The 18,508-nt window shown below is 32.1% G+C and overlaps 1 long non-coding RNA gene across 1 annotated transcript; it reads right to left on the bottom strand.

Moving 5' to 3' along the window:
• Nucleotides 1–13,197: 13,197 nt before the first annotated feature.
• On the bottom strand, nt 13,198–14,953 carry LOC140858861 (uncharacterized). Its single transcript, XR_012142272.1, has 3 exons — nt 14,428–14,953; nt 14,187–14,258; nt 13,198–13,585 (listed from the first exon to the last, which is right to left on the bottom strand). It is a non-coding gene; the product is annotated as an uncharacterized lncRNA (long non-coding RNA).
• Between the last annotated feature and the right edge of the window lie 3,555 nt (nt 14,954–18,508).

An 18,508-nucleotide genomic window follows, 5' to 3' on the forward strand; every position in this document is an offset into this window, starting at 1 on the left:
CTAGGTATTTGAATAGTGTTGAAACAAAATTTAATCGAGTCCCACGAAATGATGATGGAGCTACTTCATACCAAGGACTATCAATCTTTGTAAAAGATGGCTGTGCAAAAGGAGCTTTTAAGTCTTATGAGCTTAATGCTCAGGAGTTTACACAAGCTCAAGCATATGTTCTTCGAAACTGTGAGGAAGTTTGGCCATATATTGAGGAAGAACAAAATCTTGTTATTATGAAAATCTTCAAAGAACTTTGTTTCTACTTCAATCATCTTTATTATTGATTAATTATGTCATTCATAGGGAGCATAAAAAAGAATTGGAAGAGGTGAGCTCAAGAAATGTCCTGGCTAGACATCACAAAGAATTTCTAGATTGGTTTTATGAACGTGTAGGTATCATATAATATAGGTAAATACTTTAAGTTACTTTTATTTATGCTAATAATGGCTTAATTTATTAATCTTAAATAGTTTCAAAGCTTAAAGCTAAAGGCAAAGCAAGTGAAGATCTTCTAAGCTTGGCTGTTAGACCGTTCAAAATAGTTCATAGATATGGAACTTACATTATCAATAGATTCAGATTTCATGCAAGAGATCATGCAATTGGGGGAAAAGGTCAGAATAGTGGAGTGTTTGTAAAAGGAGATGATACATCTGCTGATAAAGAATACTATGGAGTGTTGGAAGATATTTTTGAATTGTTGTATGTAGGAAATAAAAAAGTAGTTCTTTTCAAATGTCACTGGTGGGATGTTGGCCGATTGGGATGAGGATATAGGGTTGACAACTCTGGATATATAAGCGTAAATATCCATGGATCTTTGAACACCAATGAGCCTTTTGTGTTGGCTTCTCAAGCTCAACAAGTGTTCTATGTAGAAGATTTAGTTGATAGCAATTGGCTTGTTGTGGTAAAAATTTATCCACGTGATGCTTATGATGTGCCATCTGTAGATAATGATGCAGATGATGATGATGATGATGATGATAGTTTGATCGAAGATGATGTCTACCAACAAGAAGAACAAGAACAAAATTTTCAATATGGCCAAGTCATGAACAATGATGAGTTGATAGGAGTGCTACATCGAGATGATGTTCAACCATAAAGCTTTTCACCCAACAATGACACAAATAGAGAGAATCTGACATTAGATGATTTTATTAATGATGATGAGATAGAAGAAGAAGCTGAAAGCGAAACAGATGATGATCAAAACAACCATGATGAATACAGTTCTGATGAATATAGTCCTGATGATTAGCCTATTTGTAATTAAAATTTTATTTTTTGTCATGTTGGAAGAAGAAACATTATGTGATGACCAACAGATATTTTAATTTAAATCATTTTATTGTGTTCATGTTATTTTTGTATCTTCTGATGGCATATTCATATTTTTTTGTGCATTTAGTAGATGTTGCTGATAATTAGTTGAACTTTTACTAAAAAGCTTGCTTATTATTTTTATTAGGAAATGGTTAGATGTAGAGGAAGAGGTGAATGAATTGGTGGACGAGGAAAACGCCCTGTTATTGATATAAGATTTCAAACAAATGAAGTTACATCACCTCGTCGAGAAAGGCTGCGGCAAAATCAATCACAAGAAGAGGCACAACTTTGAGACCAACAAAACTAGCAGACAAATGAACACCAAGACCAGATGCTTGAATTGTAGCAAAGTCAATCCCATGGACAGCAACTTCAAACTCAACCAAGAGTTTCTAGTCATTGTAGTAATGCTGGTATAATAATATTTTATTTATAGCTGAAATTTTTAATTTATTCTACTTAAACTTAGTTATACTAATTGTAATTTATTTTCTATAGCAACTGTTTCAAGTAAGAATGTGCGTGGGCATTACAAATGTATTAAGGTTGATATGAGAACAAAGAATGGACCATTGAAAGTTAGCATCCCTCATGATATACTGAGAGCAGTAGGAGAAAATGCTAGAGATATTGTCAATTTTTGTGGTTATGTTGTTAGGACACAAGCTCCATTAACTGCAAAAAATTGGCCAGATGTGGCAAATAGAGTAGGTGAGTGAGTAAAGGTAAATTAAATATTTATGATTGATTTTAGTATCTTGTTTATTTCTATTTATATATATTAACATACAATTTACATTATTTGTGTCTTCTAGGAGAAGTTTAAGATGGAAGATGATAGGAATGAATATCGTTTATGTGCTTTTGTCTTGGCCACCATGCAACGACTTTATAGAGGTTGGAGAAATCGCTTGCATGATTTATTTAAGAAATTTAGAACTGATGAGGAGAGGTTGGCTAATATTCCTGAAGATGTTACTCCAGAAGATTGAAAATATATGATGGCATACTTCAGCTCTGATGCTTTTCAGGTTTTTGTAAATTAAAGTTTAATTTATATTTAAAATATATACATCATCATTTTGGATTTATAGATGATGTTAGTTGCATGTATCAATTATTTGTAGAAAGTAAGCAAGCGAAATGCAGCAAATAGGGCAAAGCTAGTTACTAAGCATACATGTGGCATCCGATCTTATGCTGAAGTTGAAGAATCAACTGTAAGATTTTAGAATAAATTGAAGATTTAACATAGTTTTAGGAAGTTCTAAATAAAACACTTATTTTTTTATGATTTATTTCAGAGGGACCCAAAAATAGGTGAAAAAGCACCACTAGATCAGGTTTGGTTGATTCAGCACACTAAGAAAAATAAAGAAGGAGAATTAGTATGGTCTGACCTTAAATCCAAGAAGATCCATGTTAGTTAAAAAACTTTTCTTATTGTTCTTAAAATTTATTATGCATTATTTTGGCATCTAATCTTTGATAATCTATTGCAGGAACAACTTGAGGAGGTTGTTCAACAAACACAAGAGAATGAATCCCAAATGACTCGCGATGACATATTACTACAAGTACTTGGCCAAAAGTCTAGTTATTTTCGTGGCAAAGGTGCTGGAAAGAAGGCACCATCTAAGAGAGTTAGGTATAATGAAAATGTGCAAGAAGAGGTACAAAGAGCTGTCGAACAAGCTAAGGAATCGTTGGTGGATAGCATTAGAGAAGACGTTCGAGCTCAATTGCAAGATGAGGTTAGAGCTAAGATTCAAGCTCAAATGAAGGAACAAGTTAATAAAAAAGTTAATGCTATGATCCAAGCTCGCTTTGCTGTGTTTTTGGAAACTTTCTCCCAATCAAGAGCTTCATCTTCCTCAATGCATGAACCTTGACCAAGTAAGAATTTTTTACTTTTAAGAAAGTAGAAAAGTTAAATATGATATATTTTTTTTTGTTTTCAATGATCTATAAGAGAGGAATATAAACAACAACCAATCAGCTATAGTATACTTAGGTACAGTGCTGCATTCTAAGAGTGTGAGATCCATAATTTTTTATAATTCTAGGAAGGGCAACTTTGAATTGAGATTCTTAATATATAGTCAATTTTTTTTTTAATTTTTTATTTTAGAAGTTTAATTGCTAACATGCCTGAGCTCATTTCTTGTGTAATCCATTGAAAATATAGATTGGAAACCTTTCTTGTTGTCTCAACTTTTCAATATGAGGTATAAATTTATAAATTATATGCAAAAAAGGTTGCCTTATTTTTTTTAAAAATTTTTAGTGAATAATCTGTTGCTTATCTAGAGGTTGCTAGACTTTAATTACTCATAACTTTATTCTAGCCAATCATTTACTAATCCAAACCTTGTTTATATGCAGGAATAATATGGGCAGCTACTTTTGTTGGCATTAGGGAGTACATCAACTAGCTTCAATTTAAAAATATGGATGTCATAGGCTGTTAGTTTTGATCAGTTAAGTAGAATGTAGGGTGCTTATGAACTATAGGTACTAGTCAGTATTTTTTTAAATTAATTTTGGATGTTCTGTCGAATTCCAAACAATGAAATTGAAAATTTCTTGGATGTCTTGGATCATGTACTGTTGGTTTTGATCAATTAAATAGCATATGGAGTGCTTATGAACTACTGGTACTATCTTGTGATTTTTATTTTGGATATCTACTGAAATGCAAATATTGAGAAAGATGTATTTGGATTCTTAGTTTGCTTGTGAATGAGATGAATTTCTGTAGTCATAAATTGTCATAAAAGAATGGTACACTAAATTTTAGTGACAATAACAAGTTGTCACATATGAGATTTTCCATGACAACAAAAGTTCTTGTCACTTTAAGCTATTTCAGTGACAAGAAACTTTATCACTAAACAGAGTCATTATTGTCCCAAAATCAATTTACGTTATTGCATTGTGACAAGAATGATTTGTTTCTGTGACAAGTTAAGTTGCCACAAATTTTATTTTCAGTGACAAGTGAAACTCTTGTCTCTGTAAGACTTTTCTGCAATAAGAGAACTCGTCTCTAAATAGATTTACTATTGTCACAAGACCCTTCAAGGCATGCCCATTTTATTGTATTGGTGACAACAAAAAGTACATTAAGTGACAAACTCTATTGTCACAGAAAAGAAATGATTCAGTGACAAGAAATTTAAGTTGTCATAAATGGTTTTAGTGATGAAGCAATTGCGACCGGCTAGTGACAATAGTTTGTTGTCAGAGAAATTCATCAGTGACAATATTTCAAGTTTCAGTGACAATATTGCTTGTCACAAAAAACTAAATTTCTTGTAGTATATATCCTTATAGACTTTTATTTCAAAAATGTAGGATACTTTTCCTAGATCTTTCATGGAGAATTTTTTGACAACCACATATTGATTGAGGTTAGCTTAGGAATGTTATTTTCAATCAGGAGGATGTTATCCACGTACAGCATGAGGAATGTGACAGCACTCCCACTAATTTTTTTATACATATACAGCTCCTCCTCGTTCTTGATGAAATCAAATGATTTGATCACATCATTAAAGTAAATGTTCTAACTCTGAGATGCTTACTTAAGTCCATATATGGATCCTTGTAGCTTACAGACTTTGTGATCACTATCACTGGAGGTGAAATCCATAGGCTACTCCATATAGATATCTTCCTCAAGATATTCATTTAGAAAAATAGTTTTCACATCCATCTGTCAGATTTTATAATCATAATATGCTACAACAATGAGCAGTGTCTGGATAGATTTACATGGCTATGGATGAAAAGGTTATCTAATAGTTAATGCTTTCATGTTGACTAAAATCTTTCTCCATCAGCCCTTTATCTTACCATCCGATCCTATTTTTTTTTTATAGATCCATTTACACCCTATAGGTATTATACCTTCAGATGGATCTACTAAAATCCAAACCTGATTGGAATGCATGGAGTCAATTTTTGACTTTATTGTTCCTTCTATTTTTTAGAGTCAATATCTAACATCACTTCGTTATAGATTTTGAGATCATCTCTGTAGTCTCTATCTCCCTTTAGGAACACTTTCTCAATATCCTCAATAAGTATACTTAAGTACCTTTTAGAAAGATGAAAAATTCTACTAGATCTACAAAGTGGAGGAGGTACCATATCTATTGGCTCACTATAAATAGGTTCAGGCTCTAAGACTCACTGCTCTTCAGAGATTCTCTCTTTGAGCTCAATTTTTCTCCTACTACCTCCATCTTCGATAAACTATTTTTTTAAAAAGACAGCATGATGACTCACAATTACATTGTGATCTTCTGAAAAGTAAAAATAGTATCCCATAGATTTCTTAGGATACCCTATGAAATGAGTCCTAATAGATCTAGCCTTTAACTTGTTTGCCTGCTGTCGCTTGACATGGGCTGGACATCCACAAATCTTGAGATAACCAAAACTCGATTTCTTATCATGCCATATTTCATATGATGTTGTAGGAATGGATTTAGAGGAAACCCTATTTAAAAGATAAATTGCAGAAGTAACGCATGTTCCCAAAGAAACAACGAAAGATTGATGAAGCTTATAATGGATGGAACCATATCCAATAGGATCATATTCCTCCTTTCGGATACCCCATTGAGCTTAGACATTCTAGGAGGTGTCCATTGTCAGACTATGTCATTATCTTTGAAATAATTTCAGAATTCTCTACTAAGCTATTCACTTTCTCGATCTGATCGAAAAACCTTTATGAATTTTTCTGTTTGCTTCTCTACTTCACATCTGAACTTATTGAACTTTTCAAAGGCCTTAGATTTTTATTGCATTAAGTACACATACCCATATCATGAATAGTCATCGATAAAGATTATGAAGTAGAGATAACTACCCCTGGCCTGCATATCAAATGGGTCACACACATCAATGTGCACCAGAGCTAATATCTCAATCGTCCTTCTCTATATCTTGCATAGGACAGCTTGACCATCTTTTCTTGAAGACAGAATTCACAAATTGGATATACCTCGAAAGTCAATGATCCGAAAAGGCCATCTTTCTCAAATTTGTTAATTCTATCCTCTCCTATATGGCCTAGCCAAAGGTGCCATAGATATCTTTGGTTTAGCTAATCTCTTGGTCTCTTAGATCCTATAGCATTCACTACTTGCTCATTAACGTTCACACATGTATCAATATACAAATAGTAGAGACAATCAATCATAAAGGCACGTGCAATAATTTTATTTTTAAAACATATTATATATTGGTTTTTATTGAAATTAAATATGTAATCATCTAGTGCTAATACAGACACAAAACTCAAATTTTTGCTAGCTACAGGTATATAAAAATAGTCTCTAAGTTCTAAATTATATTCTGATGGTAGTCATAAAAGATAAGTGTTCACGGCCACAGCAATAACTTTTGTCCTATTACTGATTCAAAGAATGACTTCACTTTCTCTCAGCCTTCTACTTTCTTTTAGATCCTGCATTGAAGTGCACAAATGAGCACTAGAACCAGAATCTAAAATTCAACTAGAAGAAGAGAAAATCATAAAATTAGTTTCTATAATAAGCAAGTCAAACATACCTTCAGAAGGTGTGTCCTTCTTCCTATTCTTCAGGCTCGCCAGGTATGTAGGATAATTTCTACTCTAATGGCCTTCGACATTGCAGTGGAAATACTTTCTTTTATCATCGGCATCCTTCTTCGAAGCTTCTTTCTTTGACTTGTTCTCAGTCTTTGTTTCTTCATAGGCTTCTTCTTTTTCTTCTAAGTAGACTTTCTCTTAAAAGATGATGTCGGCTCCACAGCAAGAATGGTGCCTCTTAAACTCTTCAAGGTCCCTTCAGCTATCACCAACATATTAAGTAATTTAGATAGGATGCTATCAATTTTATTCATATGGTAGTTTATAATAAACTGACCATATGAATTAGGAAGGGACTGCAGGATCAAATCTACTTGCAACTCCCTATGTATGGTCATTTCGAGCTTCTAAAGCTCCTCGATGTTCTTGATCATTGTCAAACAATGATTGTGGACCAACTGTCTATCATGCATCTTCACTTTAAAGAGTCTTTTGAAGACCTCAAAGTGAGCTATACGACTCTGCTTACTATACAACTCTTGCAGGTGAGTTAACATGTCTTTGGTAGTCTTTATATTTTCATACTGGCGTTGTAGTTTGCTAGACATAGACACCAAGATGTAGCACCTAACCCGATTATCATCATCCATCGACTTCTCAAGTATAATTTGTTGATCAGGGGATGGATGATTCGGCAACATTAGGATTTTTGATTGAGAACATAGGTCAGCTTCATAGAATTGGGAACTATTCTCAAGTCTCTGAGTCAATCCTTATAATTGGTTCCGATCAACCTGTTGGTCCTTAAGATACGAGCTAGTGGGTTGGAAGACGATATGATTAACTGTAGAGAGTAAAGTTTTCAATTAGATGTTTATACTTGATTTTAATTTATTTTGAAGATTTTAAAAACAAACATGACTCTCACTATTTTTTCGAGTCTCTTACACTCCTCGAGTGGAGAAATGAAAACCCTTACGTGATAGATATTTCAAGTGGATACTACAGTCCTACTGATTTACGCACACCTCACCTAACAGTTATTAATGATGTGCAAATCAATGAGTGGACAACTCTTTGTCCATTGCTTCTCTAAGCAAGTTGTAGCGACATCAGTCTTTAAGTCCTGTGACTTCATCTTATAGTTATTGATTACATTTTTTAGTTAAGTTAGATCCACCGTTCACTAGCAGGTACAAAATCATTATTAGGTCTCTTATCTAATAGTTATTAGGCCTAACCATACCTCTACCCCAGAGCATCTAATACTAATAGAGTAGTTATGCTTTTTTGATGTAACTGAACCACTGCGACCAGTCGAGAACAATCAATATCAGGAAGACGCTCGCATCTCTACACCAGTGGAAGAGCGCTAGACTTAATATGTGTGAGGAGATTTATTTAGGTATCTTTTAACCATTTACATCTCATACAAATCTTTAATTGATTAGGGCATGGGCATAGCTCAAATCACCAGGCATCCAAATTTAAAACTGAACACAGTTGGCCAGATAAGTGAGAGATTAATAGGAGGCTCCCCACTACTAGAGACAATGGTCTTAATTAAATAACTATCACTCAATTACTTATCTTAGATACCAATGATTTCTGATCAATTTTAAATTGGGTTAACCTAAGTGATCGAGGCTCAAGCCACTGAGCCAAGATCAAATTATGGGTCAAGATTTTAGAACACATACAACTTAATCGATTTGATCCTATAACTATTGATTCAATCTTGAACAGACTCGACTTAATCACAATCAACTCTTTGATTCAATTAGATCAATTATCCATCTCAATTGAGCCCATCATGTGCCAATCAAGAACCCTAGGACTCTAATCAAATTAGAGATCCAAATTGGTCTACCCATGAACCTAATGTGCAAAATTTAGATTTGAATTCAGATCTGAAATAGATTCAGATCTGAATGAAACAACACATAACATCTTCAGATCTGAAACTAATTTCAGATCTGAAAGAAAATAAATTTATTTCAGATCTGAAATAAATTTTAAATCTAAAACAAACTCAAAATAACATCATATATTATGCAAAAATTTAGATCTTACAAATTTAATATTCTACATCATTTAGGATAATCTTTCAGTATAACTGAATTATGTCAGGACAACCTTATATCAGACTGATGTCTAATTAATTAATTAAATTTAGATCTAATTTTTATAAATCAGATTTTAGATCAACATAATTTCATGTTCATTTCAGAACTTCACTCTGATATTTAAAAATTTATTTAGCAGTGAAAATAAACATAGATTAAAATATTTTTAATCTAAACATATATTAGATCTGATTTACTAAACCATTAAAAAGATCTATCATATGAATATGGATCATGCATCGAAATTTGATTTTAAAACATAATTAAAGAGAAGATTAGTTCTCCATATCTTATCGTGGATCGATCTACACCACAGTCGATGATCATGGATGTCTGAATTTTTCGAGCCGCACAAGCATCTAACCTCTATAGATTTTCACATGAGATTTTGCCTGATCAGAGACTTCTTAATCTCTCTAGGGTGCTAGCTTTCTTGCAGAGATCATTTCTCAATGGTTGAATGGGATCTTTCTTCATTTCTCTCAGACGCTCTTAAAGAAAAAGAATAGGAAGAAGAAGAGGAGGAAGATGAAATAGAAGAGAACCTTTTTTTCTTTTTCTTTTTCTCTCTTCCCAAAACCCAATGTCTAAGAGGAGGAGATGTCCCAAGAGAAAACCCTACACCCTCTTTTTTGATTTTTTATGATAAAAATCAGATCTGTCATTATCTTCAACGCCCCTAGAGAAAAAACCCTTTAATAGGCGCCCAAGAAGAGAGATTAGGTCAAAACCTTATCAGATTAGGATTTAAATTGAAACAGAATCTGATCCTAATCCATATATGGCATGGAGAAGAGGGGACATGGGTTTTCGCATGCTAAAATAAGAGAGCATGGAATATATGGCATAGCTTCTCTTATGGGGTGCAGCATCATGGGGCGGCGCTAGGGAGAGAGAGTCCTAATCAAACTGGGACTCTTTTTTGGTTCTTAATTACTCCTAACAAATTAAAAATTGGTTGCACCAAAAGAGAGAAGAATTGTAGTCCAACTAGGAACTCAATTAGATCTTAATCCACTTAGAAAATTAGTTGCATTAAGTCCTAATCAAATAAAAAATTGATCTTCTTTGTAATTGGATTATCTCATAATCTAATCAGGCTTGATCTAATCAAACCCAAACTAAACCAAATTGAATTTAATTCAATTAGACTTGATCTTAACCCCATTGCTCAATTAGATTGAGTCAAATTATAATTCAATTACTAATTAATCCTCTTATAACTCACTGACTCTTAATGAATTACTTATTACAACTTTTGTACTAGATTAATCATCAATCATATTGATAATTAAATTAATTATGATTTATAATCATAACTCAACTATCTGATCAGTCAAAAATCTCTACAGTTACTATAAAAATTTATACATTTAGCCATAAAAAAATTATTACTAAAAATTAAATTTCATCGCATAAAATATTTTATGATGAAAAAAATTTTATCGCTAGGTTCATAGCCAATGCCCTATCGCTAAAAATTATTAACGACAAACATAGTAATTTATCATAAAATATTAAATATTTTATGATGAAATAAATTTTATCCCAAATATATATATAATTTTTGATAAAATAATTTATTATTAAAAATCAGTAAATAATGTTGCCTAAACACCTATTTTGCTGTAAAAAATCAGTTCTAAAAGTCAGTGTATTATCTTTTGCTACAAAAATATTTTTTTCATAATGAAAACATTTTCATCATAAAATATTTTGGTGATGAAATACTTTTTATTATAAAATGATGGATATTAGCAATAATCTTATTTCATCACTAAAAATCAAGTATTGAAGATAAAAATATTTTTACTACAAATTAGGAGTACAAATAAGTAAAATATTTAGCCAAATTTATTTTTATGGTTAGTATCCTCTAGGATTCAGATGGACATCATTCTCTAATCTAACCAAATTCATATATCCTAAGACGAAATCACTTTATGGTGAATAACTACACACACACCACCCCCCCCCCTATACGGAGATTCAAACTAAAACCTCTTAGTTTATAACCTACTACTTAACCATTATGACAATATAAACTTACAATATAAAGTAATTCTTGATTATACTTATTTAAAATATATTTACATTATAAAATATACTTATTTCAAATATATTATGATATTTTATATTTTAATAATTAATTATTTTTATAAAAAATTCAATCCTCTTCTTTTTAACAAGAATAAAAATGTAAAACTATATATATTATCAATAAATATATATTTAATGATGAAACACTATCATGTTAAATTATATAAATAATTTATAACAAAAACTATTCCATCGCAGAAGCTATATAATAATATATAGGTGATAAAATCTATTTCATCATTAAATAGTTAGTATTTTATAACAAAACTATATATGTTATCAATAAAAATATGTTTAACTACAAAATATTATTATTACTAAAAGTTAATTAGATAAGTAGTAACCAAAAAATTTATGTTGTAAATTTATATATTGAAACATATATGATGAAATACTTTTTTTATTAAATAATCTATATTATATGAAAAATTATATACATCATCAATAAATAAATATTCAGTGATGAAATATTATCGTCATCTAAAAATAATGATCTATTTGTAACGAAATATAATTTTGATGTCAAATATAAGAAATATTAGTGAAAAATTAAATTTATTTAAAAAATTACTACTATTTATTAATTTTATATATCCATAAATATATATTTGGGAATGATTCTAACATCATCATCAAAATTAATAATCAATTCATAATAAAAATATATCGTCACTAAAATTTATGATATTTATGACCATAATTTTTTTTATGAAAATATCATAAATAGCTGTCAAAAGTTTCTCACCAAAAAGTACGAGTGGAAAGATTTGACATCATAAATTTACAATAAAAATTAGTAATGAAATATCATTTTATTGCCAAAAATATTATTTAAATGATATTTCATGATGAACTTTTATTTTGTTACTTATGATAGTTATTAGCAACAAATTATGATTTATAGCAACTTTTGCACTAGATTAATTATCAATTATATTGATAATTAGATCCAATTATGATTCATAATCACAACTCAACCATCTGATTAGTCAATAATCTCTATCGTACGTATATGATCTCATAGATTCTATTCTATCTGATAGTAAGATATAGTGTGATCCCTATTATAATATCATTAAACTCTTTTCAATGGTTGGAATAATTTTAACTCTGTCCATCAAGGATCATCGATCATCAAGGCGACGGTCGACGCTCGATGAGTCTCATAATCCATCAATGACACCTAGCAGTATGTAGTGGTAATTTAGCAGAATAAAATTGTTGAACCTCTAGATGTAGTTATCGTGTGATTCAGTCATTTTATTATAAGTCCTAACTAGACGGAGGTCATGAAGAACTCATCAAACCCTAATATCAATCATATATAAGATTAGCTCGATTTGAGTTTATTTGTAAATTTTCATAATTTTTTTTTCAGTATTCACACTTGCTTCGGTCGAAGCCTTCCTGAACTCAATCTTGTGATCGCATAGAACTTCTTCTTTTCTACTAAAGTCGATAGATTCATCTAGGTGCATCCTATTTTTAATAATAAACCTGAACCTACTGTAGCCAACATACACTGCAAGAACCTAAATAGCTAGAAGATCAAGTTTATGTGCAGTCAAACTACAGTAGCCTCGCTACGAATAGTCGAGGCATCACAGGTCAAAAATCACTCACACCATTGCAGCATCCAAAAAATATTGACGAGTAAATAGATATCCAAATAATTTTCGTATTGATTACGCTCAGTACAAGTTATTCTCTAACAACCACCTGCACTCTCATCCTAGTGTCTCCACACTACAGACTCAAGACTCATCTGTCTGAAAGAGAAGCGATCTATATACTGATCTAATTGGATCAATCATCATCCTCTTGATGATCGCTTGATCGGAGTTTTAGAAATTAACCATCAATAATATATATCTCAAATTCTTAATACTTTAAGAATATATATTATTATCTGTTAATCCTTAGACGAATTATGGATATATAAAAATATGATTGGAATAAAAACTATCTTTTATTAATAAATAAAATTTATAAGTATAAATTTATGTCCTGAAATTATCATATGCGTTAGCCAACAATTGGCTTCTAGGCATATATCTAACACTCTTCCAGCCATGCTCAGGAAGTTGGCATGAACGTGGTACTCCTGTCTCCAGTTGGAATTATTAGCTCGTTCATGTAGCTTGATAGATAGTTTGTCATGTAGTTTGACATTAACTGTCTCGACTAATAAACTCCAACAGCCTCTCCTTCATCCAACAAAAAAAGGGAAACCACTGTGCGATTATGTGGCCCGCTTAAACATGATCACATTGGAAGTTCGCAACCTCAATGAGGAGGTTGCTATATCTGCTCTAAAGAGGAGACTTTGGAGCAACCACTATTCTTCTCCCTTGATAAGAGCTTCTTGATGGATTGCATCAACCACCTCATCCATGCTTGAAAGTATATGTAGGCTGAGGAAGCAGCAGCATCCACCGACAGGCTAAAAAAATAAGCTCGAATCAGAATGGTGACTTCGTATTAATAGCGAGTAGCCCATTATCACAATGCTAGAGTCAAGCTAAAGGTCTTTAGACCTAGTGACCTTATAATAATTTGACGATGTTATTGTTAGGATACCATGATTATCAAATTAAATTCAACCTCAATAAAAAATTAAAAACACATAGAGAGTAGCGAGTCGAGTTGAATCCATAGAGAAGGCAGTGCTTTGATTTGAAATCTTTGATTTTACAAAAAAATAAAATTTGAAAAAAATAATTTAAGTTAAAAAATAAAAATAAAAATATAAAAAATAAATTTGATATAAAATCTACTAACTAGATCCTAGTTTTTATTACAATAAAAATAAAAGATAAAAATTTAAAATATATAAAAATAAATTGATACTAAGATCTACTAACTAGATCTTAGCTTCTACTTGCAATAAAAATAAAGAGCAAAATTTAAAGTGTAAGAAAATAAATTTTACATTAATTAAAATAAAATTTAATTATAAAATTTAAAAAAAAAAATAAAATAAAATAAACTGTATCAAAATTTAAAGTTGATCAGTGCAGCCTCATCGAAAGATGGTTGATGACCTTTTCTTCTTCCTTCATACTCTATGGAGCAAATTGGCTTCTCTCCTTCTTCTTTTGGATCTCTATTAGGTTCTGGTGATGCAGCAAAATATAAATTTAAAAATTTTTATATGCATTCAATAATTAAAAATATGTTTAACAATTAAACTAGACTACCAGAAACAAAAGCCCTAGAACACCTTGATGATTGCAATCAAATAACATAAGAATGAATAACAAGTAGAGATTAGAAGCCATATACCAATATCAAGATGATCATCTGGTAATCTTGAGATCTCCACTAGACTCTAAAGTAGAAGTCCTCCAACAGTGATCCATACAGGATTGATCAGGGCCCTTCCCAATTCGATGTAGTGTTGCAGCCTTCTTCGTAAGTTCGCTGTCGATCGTCCTTCGTAAGAATAGGTTGCACCACAGCTTGTATGCCTTCAAGACCTCCATTAGGATCACTCTAGAAACTATTTTTCAATGATCTCACCATATAAAAATCAAATTTGATGTTCAACACATGAACAACCAGATTTTAGGACAAGCATCACATGCTTTCCATTTTCTCTTTTCCTTCCTTTTCATTTTTCTCTCCTTTTTCCTTATATTTTTTCTAGACTTTTTTATCTTTTTCTTCTCATTCTCACACATATCTTAGCTAGATATGGGATATAGAACCTAGGTTAGCGCATCCTTATTTATAGGATAAGAAGAGGCACCATATTTTTTCCAAGAGATGCCAACACTTGGCGTTAAAAATTCCCATATGAAGATAAGAACTTGGCGTAGAATATGAGGTGTTTCACAAGCAGAAGGACTCTCCTATCTGTGCACATAATACAAGGCACCATCAGATATCACCCCCTTTAAGAAATAGCTTGGAAAATTAAAGGAAGATGGAAAGAAGTTAAGAGTCCAATATGAAATGGACTCTTCCATTTCATCGCACAAAAGAAAAGTGCATCCCATTTATTTTGGCATGTGAGTTCCTTCCTAGAGAAGGACTCTTCCTTCTCTTCCACGCCCATATATCTCAAGGCGCCATCTGATGGCATGGAAAATAAAGGGACGTGTGGAATATGGTTAGGATTTTAAGAGAAGTTTGAAAGGACTCTTCTCCTTTAATGCCTAAATTAAATGGAGCGTGACATTTGTTTGTGCATGGCTTTTGGCATGCAAGAGGTTAATCTAATATGAAACACTTCTATAAAAATCAGATAAGCCATCTATTTAATTATAGGTTCAAACCCAATCATATTAGGTCAAAACAATAAGTTAAGGTTAGCACAAACACCTTTGCACTGGACCCAATTGAAAACTTGGGTTAATTCATGTGCTAGCAATTTAATTAACCCATTGAATTTATAATAAATCTAAATAGATTGGATCAAGATCAAATTTCTGTTGTGTGTGGCTCATTGGGTTCCAAATCTATCCAACAGTGGATTCAGACTCTCGACATAATCTTAATCCGATTAGATTAGGTCAGCTTAAGAGTCCCAATCAACTAGAACTCTCCTAATTGATTTTTGAATTAAACTCTTTTAATTCTGATGAGTCCATAAATCAAGATTGACATCTAGCAATATATCATAACTATCCAAAAGATTTAAAATTTGATGAAAATATCAAAATTATCCTTTCGTGATGAGTCACCGTGTAATTCAATCCTTCGATCACACAACATCCCAGATAGGTCATGGGCATGAAAATATGTCAAGCCCAAATACCTATCTATATGTATCTCGATTTGATGATGATGACTCAGTTGATGAACCAGTAAAAATTTTTTCTACTGTTCATCCTTGCTCTGACCAGAGACTTTCAGAGTCATCATCCTATGAGATCACATAAGATGTTCTCTCCTCTTATAAGGAGTGACTGATTCTTTATTGACTACTCATAATCTTCATGCATACTTCATCATACCTAGAATATCCCAGACACATCTCAAAGTAGCATGCTAGGGAATAAACCAAAGTAAGGATCCATGTACACAAGGTACCATGGTGATCTCAGGTCAAAGAATCACATGCACTACTCCTACTGGAGAACCATCCGTCGACATACTGTAAGGCTCCATCAGATATTCTTCTTACGGATTAGTTCAGTGAACTCATTCTCTAATGAGCACTTACATCCTTGTATTAGTATCACCACATAAGTAATTGTGAGATCAACCATCCTCTTCATCAACATACATAGGATGTACCTGTCTTATCGGCATCATTGATCTCCGACTCGATGATTCAATGATTGAAAATATTTTAGACTGGGACTATCAAGATTTTATGTCTCATGGCATGCTCTCATCATGGCCCTAAAATTATTATCCTAAACTATGGGCTTTATCATAATCATAAAAATATGATGCAGCAAATGATAAAACATAATACCTCATGAATAAAATAACTAATGTCATGCAAATGAGTAGAAAGAAAATATAGAAAAGTTCTTTGTATTACCCATATGATTTATTTGTAGGGTACTATTCTTTCAATCTTCCACTTGTACTAAATCTAATCGCCCCTGTACCTGATGCCTATGCAATCAGAGTGGCGAACACACTGCGCTGTGTTAATGCTTAGTGAACTAGTCCATTATACTGTTCTTAGTATGAGCTCATTTTATGATCAAATCATGGATGAGGTGAAAGTGCGTTAGGATGTGCGTGGGTTTCTGGTGAGACCACATCCAACTTAGTGATGAACCCTTTCATCAGGCAATTTTCCTTAGCAATCATTACTAACAGTAATTAACTGAGTCAAACACAGTTTGCTATTTGAAACTCTTCCAATTTATTGCTCTCTAGTACTTCTTAAGTACTTTGAGAATATTTTTCACAGTTTTCAAAATATTCTATCATGGATCTGTCTGAAATCAACGATTATGCACAAGGCATAAATTACATCAGGCAAGGAACATTGAATATATAGGTAAATAAATCTTTTTACACCCATTCATGTTGAACCTCTTCAACATAAAATCGATGTACCAGACTGGAACAAGCCTAGCATCCACTTACATATATTACTATAGATGCCAAGTTAATTGGATGCTACACCCAAGTCTTTTCCATGAAAATTTTTGTGATAAGCATGTTATTGACAGAGTATAATATTGAGACCACTTTCTCAATATGCAGTATGTCTTCCACATACATAAGAAGTTAGTGGGACTCCTACTTATTTTTTAGTACACACACAGTTCATCCATATTTGATAAAGTCAAATATTTTGACTATCTCATCAAAAAAGAAGTACCAACTCCTCAATACCTGCCCTCCCACTAGAGACAAACTCTCTAGATGGTGTGTGGCAATAGCAAGCAAAAATTCGGATTGACATTCCTGTTAGCAACCTATTGGGTCATACCCATAGATGCTTCAACCATAGTCCATACTTCGTTGATGTACAGGGAGTTCATTTCGGATATCATGATTTCAAGTCATCTGTCAGAGTCTCTACTCATGACTATCTTCGAATAGGTCAAGAAAACATCATTTTCAATGATGTATAGTGTATTGTTATTCTCAATGACAAACTCATATTTCGAGTGGTACATTACACACTCAGATTTGATCTTCGATGAGGAGGTATGTGTCATAATTGTGCTTCATTTATGGGCACATCTGATCGAGGATCAACTTGTGGATACTCCATAGGTTATGATGGGATAGTTCATAGGTCTTGAACTTCTCAAGTTCAATTAGCCTCCCACTATCTCCTTCTTAAAAAAATTTCTTTCTTCAAAAGGTGGCATACCTACTAACAAAATATTTTTTATCTTACAAGGTGGTAGAAATAATATCACATACTACTCTTAGGATAACCTATAAACTTATACGAATCTGATCTAGCATAAAATTTATGTACATCAACTCTTTTCATATAAGTTGGGCAACCTACCTCTTTCCATATCTCATATGGAGTGTTAGTAACATATATTGATAGTATCTAATTAAAAACACATGCAGTAATTTTTAGGGCATATCCTTAGAATGAGGTAAGAAGTTTTGTGAATCATATTAGAGACACACCATATCTCATATGAAGTGTCCATCTCTGGGTCAAAATATTATTAGCCTTTTGAATATCCATATGTTCAAGACCTAATACCTTGCTTATCTTTTTCCATGTCAAGTAAATGGGATCTTGGCCATTTTATCTATGAGATAAGATTTACAAGTTCTATATGATTCAAAATCATACAAATAAAAATTCTTCTTTATATTACTTGTTTATCTTTGACTTACAAAAGATGGCTAAGTTGGCAGTACCAAAGATATATGACCATCATATATTCTTTTCTTATTCTTATCAACATGAAGAATA

Source organism: Elaeis guineensis, chromosome 6 (assembly GCF_000442705.2).
Source record: "Elaeis guineensis isolate ETL-2024a chromosome 6, EG11, whole genome shotgun sequence".
NCBI classification, from domain to species: Eukaryota; Viridiplantae; Streptophyta; class Magnoliopsida; order Arecales; family Arecaceae; genus Elaeis; species Elaeis guineensis.